This window comes from Nyctibius grandis, chromosome 5 (assembly GCF_013368605.1).
Source record: "Nyctibius grandis isolate bNycGra1 chromosome 5, bNycGra1.pri, whole genome shotgun sequence".
Classification (NCBI taxonomy): Eukaryota; Metazoa; Chordata; class Aves; order Nyctibiiformes; family Nyctibiidae; genus Nyctibius; species Nyctibius grandis.
Genome location: NC_090662.1, coordinates 31,321,975 through 31,334,681, shown reverse-complemented (window position 1 = coordinate 31,334,681; position 12,707 = coordinate 31,321,975). Strand labels below are relative to the sequence as shown.

Below are 12,707 nucleotides of genomic sequence, written 5' to 3'. Positions count from 1 at the left end.
CCTATTCTGGCCGTGCCGTGGGTCCTCACCTTTCAGGTGTGCCCAGGGCCACCAGCCACTTGGCAACAGCGATTCACGTTGACTTGTCCGATGGCTGCGTTGAGCCAGTTCTGTTGCTTCCTTACGAAGATCCTCTCCCTTTTGAGAAGTAGAGAATACAGTGGGCGTATATGCCTGTAAGTTTACTTACCAGATTTTTCTGTACATGTGTTTCTCATGCGTTGCCAGTTTGTTTCAGCTGCGTTGAGGTCTCCCGAGCCTCCCGCTCTTGGCGGTGTCCTGTCACAGGGAGGATTCCCCCTGTGGTCATGGGGGTGGTTTAAAACTGGGCTTCATGAATGTGCTTGTTACAGCTTTTGTTAGCCAAACCCCAAGACAGAGTATCTGATACCAAAATATGTAGTTTAACTGCCACCAAGGTAAGGATCAGTAGATCATGAAGGGATAAAGGGGCCATCAGCTCCCGCAGCAGCCGTGTTGGGGAGAGATGTGCTGGGCTTCAGGGAGATGGCGGAGTCCGCCCTCACTCCCAAGTGCCAACGAGGCCTGTTTCCACCTTTTTCCCATTTCTGTCACTGTTGAACATCACTTCAGCAGTGTCGTGCGGGGAGCTGGCTTCCAGCTCTGTGCCAGGCAGGAGAGGGGTGATTTCCTACGCCAACCCCTGACCTTCCCCTGGGTGGCTGGGTGGGACAGGCATCCCCACCACGCCGAGATGACCCTGCCTGCCCGGGATGCGGCACCTGTGGGAGCCGAGGGCAGCAGATAACGAGTAGGCAATTAAATGGCTTAGTGAAAGAAGACACAGAGTTAATGCCGTATGCTGCTCATCTTCGATTTTCATAAACTCACGCATAGGGTCCAGTGAATCGGGAAGCAGGATGAAGGTTATCGCAATTTTGACTCAAACACTTAAATGGCTAATCTGTTCCTAAATGGTTGTGTTTTTAATCTCAAGCCTCTTTACGTGGCTGAGCTCCTTTTTTTTTCTAACTTGACTTTGTTTTATAGGGGAAACATTTCTGATCAGATTGCTTAAGCTCTGAGCTGTCATGTAAATACCTTCTGTCAAGTATATAATACACATTTTAAAATTTGTCTAAATATTTATACTCTTGAGGAGATCACTGTAACTCTCAACAGTTACAACCCAGCAAGTAAATAAATTGTATTTATCTTTTTTCAAGTCTGCATTGTTTTTGCACGAAATTGTAACTGCTTGAAGAATCATTTGAATCACACAAATATTGCGAGATAGTTTTATTGTTCACTTGAGAAAAAAGTACCTCCTGTCTTTCAGCAGTGCCTGCAAATATATACATGCATATTGATATATATTTTTTCTAGATAAAATGCTTCTCTTTCTTCTTATAACTAAAGAACAAAACATGAAGAGAAAGAATTTACATATGCCGCCACATTTAAAATTACCACTACAGATGTTGTGGAGCATGTTCTCTGTTATTTTACGTTTGCTTCCAGTATATTCTCCATGGTTTATTTTTTTCTTATTTTAGTAATTTTTCTGGATTACAGTGATAAAATCTGTGCTGTTCTGAATGTGGTTTTTTTTTTTTTTTTAATTTTAAAAAGTTCAGTGAAATTCCAGACTTGGTGAGAAGAAAAATTACTAATGCTAAAGTTTAGAATGTAGTTAGTTTGTAGTCAATAAGAGTTATAATAGCTGTGATTGATATCAGGCATACGATTGCTGAAATGTTAAAACACCTCAGAAACTGTTCACCAATTAAAAAAGATCTCCCAGTGTAAACCAGTGGCAGTATGTTTTGGATGATAGTCTATATTAGTCATAAAAAATTGTGTTATCCTTTCTTTTTAACTTTGTACAATAATAAAGTATATCCAGAGAAAGAAAATCTGTGATTTTAACATCTTTTGACAAGCACATTAGACTGTAGAAAGAGCATCCAAGTTGGGGCTCAGGGCATATGGTGCTACCTTCTGCTAGCATAGCTCCAGAACAAGTCACTGTGTTCACCAAGGGGTCATGTTTGGACTCTTGGGTTCCTTCCTCTGGTCCGGGGTAAAAACAGAGTTCCTCTTCATACAGAAAAATCAGAATATAAACCGCAAACCTCACTTCCCTGCGATACCTTCATTGTGCAGAGAACACAGAGATGCTCTGAAATGTTTTGCTGTCAGGGTTTTTGTCAAGGCATTCAGGAAATGCTTCGGAGAAGTTAAGCTAAATAAAAACGGTGTTGATTAATAATCCACAAGCAAAACAATGCTGTAGCACTGTAAATCCTCAAATTAGCCTACATAAATATTTATAGCTATTTTTTAATTCTGAAAAGAGACCTAATGCTGTTTTAAAAGAGTAGATGTTTATATCATGATGTGAAATTGTTGAAACGTTTCAAACTTATGTATGTTCAAAGCATTATTTAAATGCTTGTTTCATTAATAAGTAGCAACTCCCACAGACTTGCTTTTCACATCTTTCTAGATTGTCTTATTTTATTTAGATTTAAAGACTAGCATTTACAGTAGATACTCCAAGTGTTGTGTATCTTGGGAATTCAACATATGGATGGGGATACGGAAGGCATTAGTTATATGAGATTTGTTGACCAGCTTTTAATTCAGATTGTCATTTTTAACACACGGCCGTGCAGATGGTAAAGTTTTGACTGTCCGTCAGAGCCCCAATACCTTAGGGACAGCTGTTGCTGATAAATCTTTTTTACATGCTTTAGGTCAAGAGTAGTCAAACCTGTTACAGCACCTGCTTCTGCATATGCAAATCTGTTGTTTTGTCATTTCATTAAACAGGGAAAGGTAGTGGTCTCTCACGGCTGTAAGCAAGCCTGGAACGTGGAATGAGATGTAGCGAAAAGACAACTGTGGTTTCTGCAGTATAGCCATGGGACTCTGCTTCTGTTCGGGGGCTTTGTTTCTGGAAGACTGCCTGTAATTTGGAAGGAGGGTGGAAAGACAAGTATATGTTTGGAGGGGAGAAGAAAAGGAAAGGTGTTTGCTGTCATTGACTGTAGGGTAGCTGTGAAGTTTGACATGCCCAGAAGCGAACGGGTGCCATGTGGGGCTCCCCTGCACTGCATACCTCCGTTTTCATCATCTGGTAAGCCTGCAGCATGATTTCCAGGCACTGGAGCATACAACATGTCTACTTCGGTTTGGAGCTGATTGATCCACAGTACAGAACATGCTTGTGGGATCTTCCCTTGCTATAGAAGAACATAAATGATTGAAGTGCTTTCTTAAGCAAGAAAAGTATCATTTGTTTATGTACGTTGGTGCCTAGGAAAAAAATTCCTGTCAAATGGCAGCACGCTGTGAGAGCTGGTGGTTTACTGCACAAGGTTATGCGTAGGTTGTGGAAACTTCGAAGCTGTTTATATTTGTTTAATCTATCAGATACGTAGAGAGTTTAAATCATGAGGAGGAAACGTCTTCATTTATTGCACTTTGCAAGTAGGGTTGTGGCATGTAATAGAAATGGCACTTAAGGATTGTTTTTTTGAGCGAACTGACAGAAGATTTTATCCTGCACTGCCATAGATTGCTGGGGGGGGAAAAGGAAAATAGTAAAATTGATGAACAAATGTTGCATGCTGTCATTTTAGATTATGTTGTTTCACCGTGAAGTTCTTGCTAAATTTTTTTAAAGATACTGTAAAATTCTGCTGTTGTGGAAAGTACTGTAGGAGCGCTGTTGACTGTGTTAATTATTTCGTTCCAAGGCTAGTTTGTCAACAGTATCTTAATCAAGCCACCAGCAAAAATGCTTTTTGAACGCTTTGTGGAGAAAAAAGAATTCCGCCCTGACCTTTCAACCTTGTCGGCTGAGTTTTCCTGTTCTGACACTAGGCATTATTTTTGCAAAGGTTGGAAGTTTAACTCTTCAAGGAACCAGATATCATTTTTATTGGGATATTAATTCTGGTAGGTGCTAATCTCATCAAGATTTGCAGACATTTTCCTTCATAGGCCATTCTGATTTGTAGCTTTTTCTTTTCACAGCAGTATTAAATACCAAACCTTCTCTGATATGGAAGTTCATTAGAGATATGTCTTTGATGGCAGCCCTTTCAGGGCTTCAGTTTCAAATACCTTGATGTAAAGCTTAAGAAGCCATTGTGTTGTAAGCCCTCCTTGATGTGTCTTATTTAGATCTGCATAGTAAATCAAGGAAAGTAAATAACAAGGCAGCAGATGGAAGCATGGAGATAAGGCCAGTGAACAATTGTATTTGTATTTTGTTATGATGTTGACAGGAGCTAAAATTCACTAATCTAGTTCAACTGATCTGCATTTCAAAGAAATCTCATTTAGCAGCAACTTGAAGGTTTGGAGGATAAAGTTCTTTTATTGCAGCTTTTATTGCATTCTTTGCTAATTTATCTGGTCAAGATTTAGCCTTGCTTACTTAAAGCAGCAAGCATGTTACAAGGAGTCTTAAATACTATGAAAGCATTAATGTCTAGACTATGAACTGAAGGTAATTACATATCCAGCAGTGAATAGGCTATGTTTAGAAAATACTGTTGTCCAAGTGGAATTGCAAGAGAAATGCAGATAAGGTATTTTTCTCCTGTTTTCTCTATGTGTGTTTTTTTAAAATTATTTTTTTTATTGTGAGGAAAATGAATACACAAGCAAATCTAAAATTATTAAATATAAAAATAGAATTTCTTGAACTGTGAATTCAGTCATACGATATTTGCAGCTCTGTTTGCAAACCGATAGCTCATATTAAGGTTTTATTTAATGATTACCCTCCTGTATCTATTAAACAAAACTGTTAAAAGGTGGACAATAGTTTAGTAGAATGATGGACCACAATTATTTTTATGTGCAGTCTAACTTTAGGCATAAAAGATGTATGTGTCAGTAACTTTTGTACTTTGCATTAGGTAAAGTACAGCCATGTCATCTGGAAAAAAAGTGATAAAACATTGTACAAATCAAACATCATTAAAATGAAGAGTGATGTAAAGTAGAATTTAGGGTCTCCCTTTGGAATTTTTAAAAAGTTATTTAGTCTTAAGGCCAAAAAACAGCCTTTTACTTTGATTTAGTTTTCACTTTATAATATAAGTACTAACAATGGGCTATTTAGAGAGCTGATAACAAGCGTGTGCATACCTACGTACAGATATAACAATAATACGGCAAAGCGTGCTAGACCGGTGTACTTCCATTCTAATACTGGGGCCCAGTTCTCTAAGACATGTAAATCAAAACCAGCAGCTGCTGCATTTTAATTCTGCAGTCCTTGCTGCCCTGCTGCAGCCCGTCCCTGTCCCTGGGTTGCTGTCGCAGAGCCCACACCTGTGCCCCGAGGACTGCACTTCCATCCCATTTGTGGTGCGTGTCTTCGTACTTCTTTGTAGGCTGGAGAGGGGCAGAGGGGGAGGCAGCTGGGGATGACAGCACTTGGTAGCCTGCAGCTGTGTCTGGTAGCTTTTGGCTGCTGGAGTCCGTAGGCTAATTGGATCACGGGTGGTAAATGCTTCTTTAGTAGTAGTGCTGGCTTAAGCGTCTTTTCGTTCCTTCTCCTCATTGCTATACTTCTGAAGATGCTCATACAATTGTTTGTGGGTCTGCAAGGTGGACTGTATAAGGTTTAAAACAACTTTTATTTTGCCAGGTTACTTTTAACCTAGACTAGCTCCCCAGCACAGCTGACCCCCATAGCTCTGTGCATCGTTGCCTTGGCACAGCTCTGTGGGCAGTGCTGGGGAAGGGGAGGTGGTGCTGTAGCTGCCTCCACCCCTGAAAGAAGTCTTCATCAGACTATGCCCTGAGACACACAGGGTGAGCCAAACCACACCACGACTGTGTGGTCCCACCTTTATCCAGGCCACATCTCCCCACTCCTGTCTCGCCCTGGCAGATGTCCCCGTTTTGGTCAAAAGTTGATCACTTGTTTTGCAGGACTGTTCTCAAATAATTGAACTTCTTAATCTGTCTCACCTTTCAATTGCACAAATGTCCAAGTCAGCACAAGGAACAAGTGGGAGTCTGCAGCTGGAGCTGAAGAGGAAGGTGAGGGAAGTTAGAACTGCTTCAGCCCCCGTTTAGAGTGGCTTAAGTCATGGTGTGACTGTATCCTCTCTGGAAATCTTACCTTTATGCCCCAGAACCACTGTACTCTTTGCAAGTGTAAAATGAAGTAGACAACACAAATTTCAAAAAGGTGACTTGCAAGGCTTTGTGAAACAAATATGTACCAGCCAATATAATGATGGCAATAAAATAAATCACACTCTACTAGAAAACTCCACAGTGTATCTGAACTTCTAATTACATCCCAATCTGCCAAAGCTCAGAAGGGAAAGTTTGGATTAGAAGGTGTCCCAAGGATGTTATCCTGCTTACAGCACCCGGGATCAAACAGGTAGGTCCACAAAAGCAAGTCCCTTCAGGCACAGTGGTCTTCACATTTTTTGATTAGGTCTCCCTTCTTTTCTGTAACAATTTAAATCATCCCCTCAAATAAACAATGTGCTCCTGCTGTCTGGCCTGCCCCGATCTCCAGAGTTTTATCAGTCCTAGTCTGTTTTTCAGACCTCATGCCCTTGTACCTTTGGCCTCAGCGTTGCTGACCCTCACTCCATCCCGGCATTGCCTAAGGTGACAAGGAGGCATCATGGCTGTCACTGAACACGCTCCTCTCGTGCTCCTGTCCCTGCTGGCTCCACACACGTGTTCTGTTCCTCACAGGGCTGCGGGAGGGGAGAGTGTTTTCAGCAAAAGGGAGAGTGGGAGGCAAAAGAAGGAGGAAAACGAGAAAGGGAGGGAAAAAAAATTGAATCAAGCTTTATGGAGTTTCTCGTATCTCTCCCTCTACAGGAACCTTTTGCACCCCCCAGTCTAGGAGTGCAGCAGCACTGTACCAGTACTGTATTTTAGTGACTGATCTTCTCTCAGGTGATCAGGGTCAAAACCATTTAGACATGACATGGATTAAAAAACTAAAACTTGAATTCCACCTATCGTCAGTGCTGGTGCTAATTGCAGAGCCCTGACTGACGGAACTGTGTGTGATGCTGCATGTCTGGAGTCACACCAAACCACTCAGCATTCGTCTCTTCAGAAGCCGCTGTGTGTCCCTGTGTCGAATGGCAGCCTAAGGTTGAAAAGAGAAGGGCAGGTAGAGCTGGAAGGAATATTGGAGAAAGTAGGTGGCACTCATCCTGCTGGGGATTGCTAGAGACAAATATTCCCAGCCATAGTTGCCAGAAGAACTGCTATGCAAGATTACCACTGTCCATTTAACCTCCTTAAGCTTGGGTGTTAGTCTAACAACAGTTTACAAACTATTTCATCGGATTGTCCCAAATCCAGCATTATATCTTTGTTGGCAGGTTGCCTGATACAGCTAGTTAGCCTGTGTCTTCTGTCATCTCTCTCCTGTGTAGCGTTTACGTTGGGATGGTAGATAGCTAGCCATGCAGGCAGTTACTTAGACACAGGTCTTATTCATGCCAGTCCGTCCTCTTACGGTTCAGTGTAAGGTTGTACTTCTGGTCAGTATATTTTTAAATAAAACTTGAATAAATCTGCAAGAGAAACATGAGGAATATTTCTCTAGCTCTTGATGTCGACCTAAATCCAGAAGATGAAGAGTTCAGTGTATAACTGATGAGAGGACTAGATTTTAAAGTGTTTCAATTTTAGTGGGTGTTTTCAGGTCCTTCAGGAGATTTACATAAATGTATAGGGAAGATTATTGGTTATCTTAATGGCACCGGTCCATGGGCTCTAGTAGCAGAAAGACAATTTTACCTGTAGATAGATAATTTGTCCTGCCTTTCTCTTTTTATTATGTGAAAGAAGGGAAATAGTGCCAACTCTGACGTTTTCTGAAGTACTGTGTTTTGATCACAGCATAATAATCTTCCCTAAATTGCAGACAAACCAAACAGCTTCGTTCAGTTCAATAGCACAGCATTTAGGGAAGTTTCCAGTATAACACCTTCACTTCTTTTATTATTTGCGTCGTGATTGATCTCTTGGTTACTCCTTATGTTGTTTCCAGATTAGGACAATGATACCAGAGATCAGCTGGAAGGGACCTTTGCACAGATTTTTTTGTGCCTTTTGTTGCTGTATCTTAATACGACTTTCTTAACAGATGTTCCAGCGTTTACTAGCAAAGCAGTGATTGTTTTTGTGCATTTATGTTTTTGTGAGATAAGATTTCTTGGTAAAGGCTTTTAGATAAACACTGTACTGAAGACACATGATCATAATACTACATTAGGCTGACTATACAATTACGTACTAGAGTAAATATTATTCAATCTTAAACCAAAACTCCCAGTCCAGTCCTTGATTGTTTATATGCTGTTATTCAGCCCAAATCTTGCACTAGTCTTTCACTTAGTTTCACCTGATAAGACTATGGATACTGAAAGTGAAATTAATAGGATGCTTATGAACAAAAATGGAATTTTATAGCATGTTTAGTCAGGGACCTGAGCCGTTGGGTTTTTTTTGTAAATATAATCCCAAAACAACTGAGAAACTTGCTTGCATAGTCCTCAAATACTTTTTCGCTAATGTATTTTTCTGTAACATAATCTAAAAATACGTGGCAGTCATGGGATAAAGTATTTTATCAATGCTTATTTGGAATGGCTTTGTAATGCAGCTGTGACTTTATGAATTGCCAAAAAAGTTCCATAACACTAATGCTAGTAAGATCACATTACCATGTATAGCTTTTACTTTGTGTCTTAGGTAACTTATGGAAATGGTGTGAGCTTGCACACAAGCATAGCTTTTAATATCCCAAATTAATATATGTGTACTCTGGAATATGTTTGTGTCTTTAATCCTATAGGTTCCTTGTATCACCGTGGTGTTTCAAAAATCAAAAACATAAGCTAAAAAATTCTTCACGTAAAAATTTCTTCATATATCTGTGGTATAAGTGGTTTTCCTATAATTGAATTAGGGAATATATGGAATAAATTTTTAAAGCAAGCATGAATGCTTTTTTAACCTTCAGATGGGATTGTATAACAAGTGGTCGAAAAGAAAGCATTCTTAGTTTACACACTTTTTTGGGTAACTGTTGATTCCCAGCGCTTGCAACTGAGGTAATATTGTATCAGCTTTTCCCCCTGTATGTGCACTTGTGTGAGAGAGCCAAGATCGTATTCATGGGAAGATTTAGTAAACTTTTTAATTGTAACTTGAAGCCATGTATGGAAAGAGTGAGAATCACGGGGGTTTTTTGCCAACCAGTAGGTAGCGATCTTCTAATACCTGTTCCCATGGTTTTTCTTTCCCAACGTTGAAGTAGTGACAATGATCATTCTGAATTGTCATTACTACTGTCGAGTTGTTTCTAAAGGGTTTATGTTGCAATAGTATTTCACATGCTGTAGCATACATGGAGTCCACTTCTCTGAATTTTGCAGTTTCCTGTGAAGCTTGTGTTTTCTCATCTATCGATTCTAAGACATTCGGTTCTTTTTTGCTACAGCTTGCTCTTATTTATAGTTAGTATCGCAGTGGCGTGTGGGATATCAAACAGAACTTGAATTCCTTTTGAGCTGGATGGGTTATATTTCTGCCCTTAAGATTTTACATTCTAAACTGAGAAGCTGGACAAATGGTAGAAGGGAGAGGTGGCCTAAAATGTTGCTATAGGCCAGTAGTACATGGGTGTTTGATCATTAGCATGCTGTACAGTGAATTTTCTTTCATCCTCAGTGTAGCTATTTGAGCTGCAGAAGCAAACAGAACAGCAAACATCGTATCAGCCTCTTCTTTTGCAGCATGTAGAAGTGGTGAGGGGGAATAGATAGAACAGTAAACATACTTTGATCCGATATATTAAGCTGACCAAAAAAAAGTATCAGTAATTCAAACTCCTCACTGTAGGGTCTAAAAAGAATGTTAATAAATAGGTCTTTGCGTAGATGTAGTGGAAACTTTCTGATTTTTGGGTGAAACGTTAGGGTATTAATTCATGCATTTTGCAAAAGGAACTTTGGTTGCATACTGATGTCTGAACAAAGTTATTTTTGTCCTGTTATGGTTTTTTGTGCTAGTACAGGCTGCTGCTTCATGTAATGTGCCAATGCATAAGTCTCCATATTGGGATACTCAGTTCACAGGCACAAAGATCTGTATCTAGCAAGACAGCAGAAAGGACTGGTTATATTCCTTTGGTACACCTGATAGGTATGGATAGAATTAATTAACATAGTTCTTGCTCATAAGTAACATGCCAGTCCATGACAGCAAAAAGTGTTTGTTCTGATGACAGTCATTCACTTTCTGCTGGTTCAGAAGGCTTCCCTGAAGGAATTTTAATTGATCTGCACTTACCCAAAAATAAATCAGAAACAGTGCTGTATCCTAGAGATTAAAGGAAAAGAGAAGATACTGGAATACAGAGTATATGATTTTTAAGGTTTGCTTTGGGATTAAACTTGGGACATGGAGATGCTGACCTGAATTTATATAAGCGTCGAACTGAGTGGGAACACATGGATGAAGTTACAGACTCAAACACACGAGACCAACAAACAACTTGAGAAGCAGAACCTTGCTTTGTAGCCCTCTGCCCTGGCTGCTTTGGGACTGTGGACTGGGGAAAGGAAGGCTACTGCTGCTTTACAGTAAGATTTTGCTTTTTCTTTTCCTGTAGTGATGCTATTTCAGAAAAGTCAATCACATTTATTAAGCATTTAGTAAAGTACAGAGAACCACGGGAGTTTACTGTGCAGTTCAAAAGGATGGAGCCTGTACTTCCAAATGCAAGTAAGGCTAGACTCCCTGTGTACCTAATGCAGTAATTCTGGTTCTTGTGTGGTGAATGAGCCAGTGAAGGCTCTCTTCCAAGGCTGCCTCCACTCTCCCTTTTGACTCATGAAAACTTGTATCAACAGTATCCTTGGCAAGAAGTCCACAGTTCTCCTACCCATTTTGTGGAGAAGAAACTCCTACTTTTTGTTTTGAACTTGAGTTTCACTAGGCAGTTTTTGAGTTCAAGGGATAGGGAACAGATAATGTCTGTGCAACTTCTCCATCTTCAGGCTTTTGTAGTCTTCTATCATGTTCTCCGTTGAGTTGTCTCTTTTCCAGTCTGGGTGGTTGTGCTGTACTGAATTGTTACTCATATGGAAACCATTCTAAGCCTTTGATCATGTGTGTTTTCTTCTCTGAACCTTTGCTAATTAGTTCTGTTGTGTTGTGTTCTCTGCTGGACACCAGACCGGAGCACACTTTTCAAGATAGGGATTAATACAGTGGCAAATGATGTGTTATGGCTTTGTTCTTTACTCCTTTCCCACTAATTTTTAACATTCAATTTATGGTTTTGACTCTGATGGACTAGTGAGTTAAGTTTTCATGGAGCTATCCATCATAAAACCTAGGTCTCACTTTCTGAGCGTAAGATGTGCAATAGAGAGCTGTTTCGTTTAACAGAAGATTCAGATTAGAATATTTATTAATAATGGGTAACCAAGACTGTTTCCAGTGAACCTATGTTCAGCAAATTGTGCTTGCCTGCTTGAACCCTGCCAAAAGTATTCAAAATTTCTTGGTGGTGCAACATAAATCATCAACAATAGGAAATAATCTTTTAATTTGTACACTTAGGCTTTTTAAAGTAATTTAATCTTGTTATTATGAATCTCCGGAGTGGAGTAAGTGACTACTTTAGAAGTAGTGAGTACTTTAGACGTTTCATACAAAGAAAGATATAAAACATGTGGGATTTCTTCCAAGGTATGCAGTACATGTGTGTAAGAACGTGGCCCTGTAAATGTACTGGGTGATTGTACAGGTTTTACCTTGCTGTAAAACACGATATGGATGCTTGCACTTACTGTATTCCTTTCCCTTCTTACCCTTAGATAATTTCAAGTGAAAGTTAAGGACCTTTTGTCCTTGTCTGCCATAGAGGTGACAGACGCTTCTGGAAGGAGAGCCAGTTTGAGCAAAAAGGAAAAGACCGTCCCTTCCGACAGCACAGCAAGGTGACTAAGTGACTCTGAAGAAATGTAAGTGATTTATAACCGAACTGTGGCTGTGGCTGTTTCTACTGTGGATTTATATGCTCTGTGGGAGGAATACAGTACCAAGGCACTGAAACTTATTGCTTATAGATGTAAAATATGGTTTAGGAAGAAATTTGTGGAGCATACAGAAAATACGTACTCCTTCTATGTTTGTGTGATGGTAAGCTATAGTACATTTTTTTTTTTCCAAATGGAATTGTTAATGGAAATGAAGTTCTCTAAGAGTCACAAACCTGTTTTTCTACCATTTTCTACTCATCTAGATCTGAATTAATTTAGATACATAGAAACTAAGCAGCTAAATCTCAGTTAGTCATCCTAGATTCTGCTTACCGTCAGGAGAGAAGCAGGCATCTCCAGAGGCCGATCCAACTCATCCTAAAAGTAATGCCTAGGGAATTCAGTATTACTCCGTGAGTAGCTTGTGTCTCTCCATTGATGGCTTAGCTTTAGCTTAAGTGTTCGATGAACACTTCAGCCTGGCACATCTGCGTAAGAAGCAGTGCCAGCTTCTCTTCCCCTCCCCATATTGTCGTTCTCCCTCAGCATGTATAGCTGTTCATAAATTTGGAGAAAGAATCTGACTGAAAAAAAACAATGATTTGTATGGTTTTGTTTTCAGCTAGGTTTATCCCAGCCTTCTCCCATATGGCTGTCCAAGGGCCATGACTG

At 40.0% G+C, this 12,707-nt stretch overlaps 1 protein-coding gene across 1 annotated transcript in view; it reads left to right on the top strand.

The window, feature by feature from the left end:
* Positions 1 to 12,707, top strand: part of FOXP2 (forkhead box P2) — a 461,901-nt gene that overhangs the window by 60,725 nt on the left and 388,469 nt on the right. Inside the window, exon 2 of the mRNA XM_068401530.1 lies at positions 11,871 to 12,017. The gene's annotated coding sequence lies outside the window, so the exon portion shown is untranslated. The remainder of the gene's footprint in view (positions 1 to 11,870; positions 12,018 to 12,707) is intronic.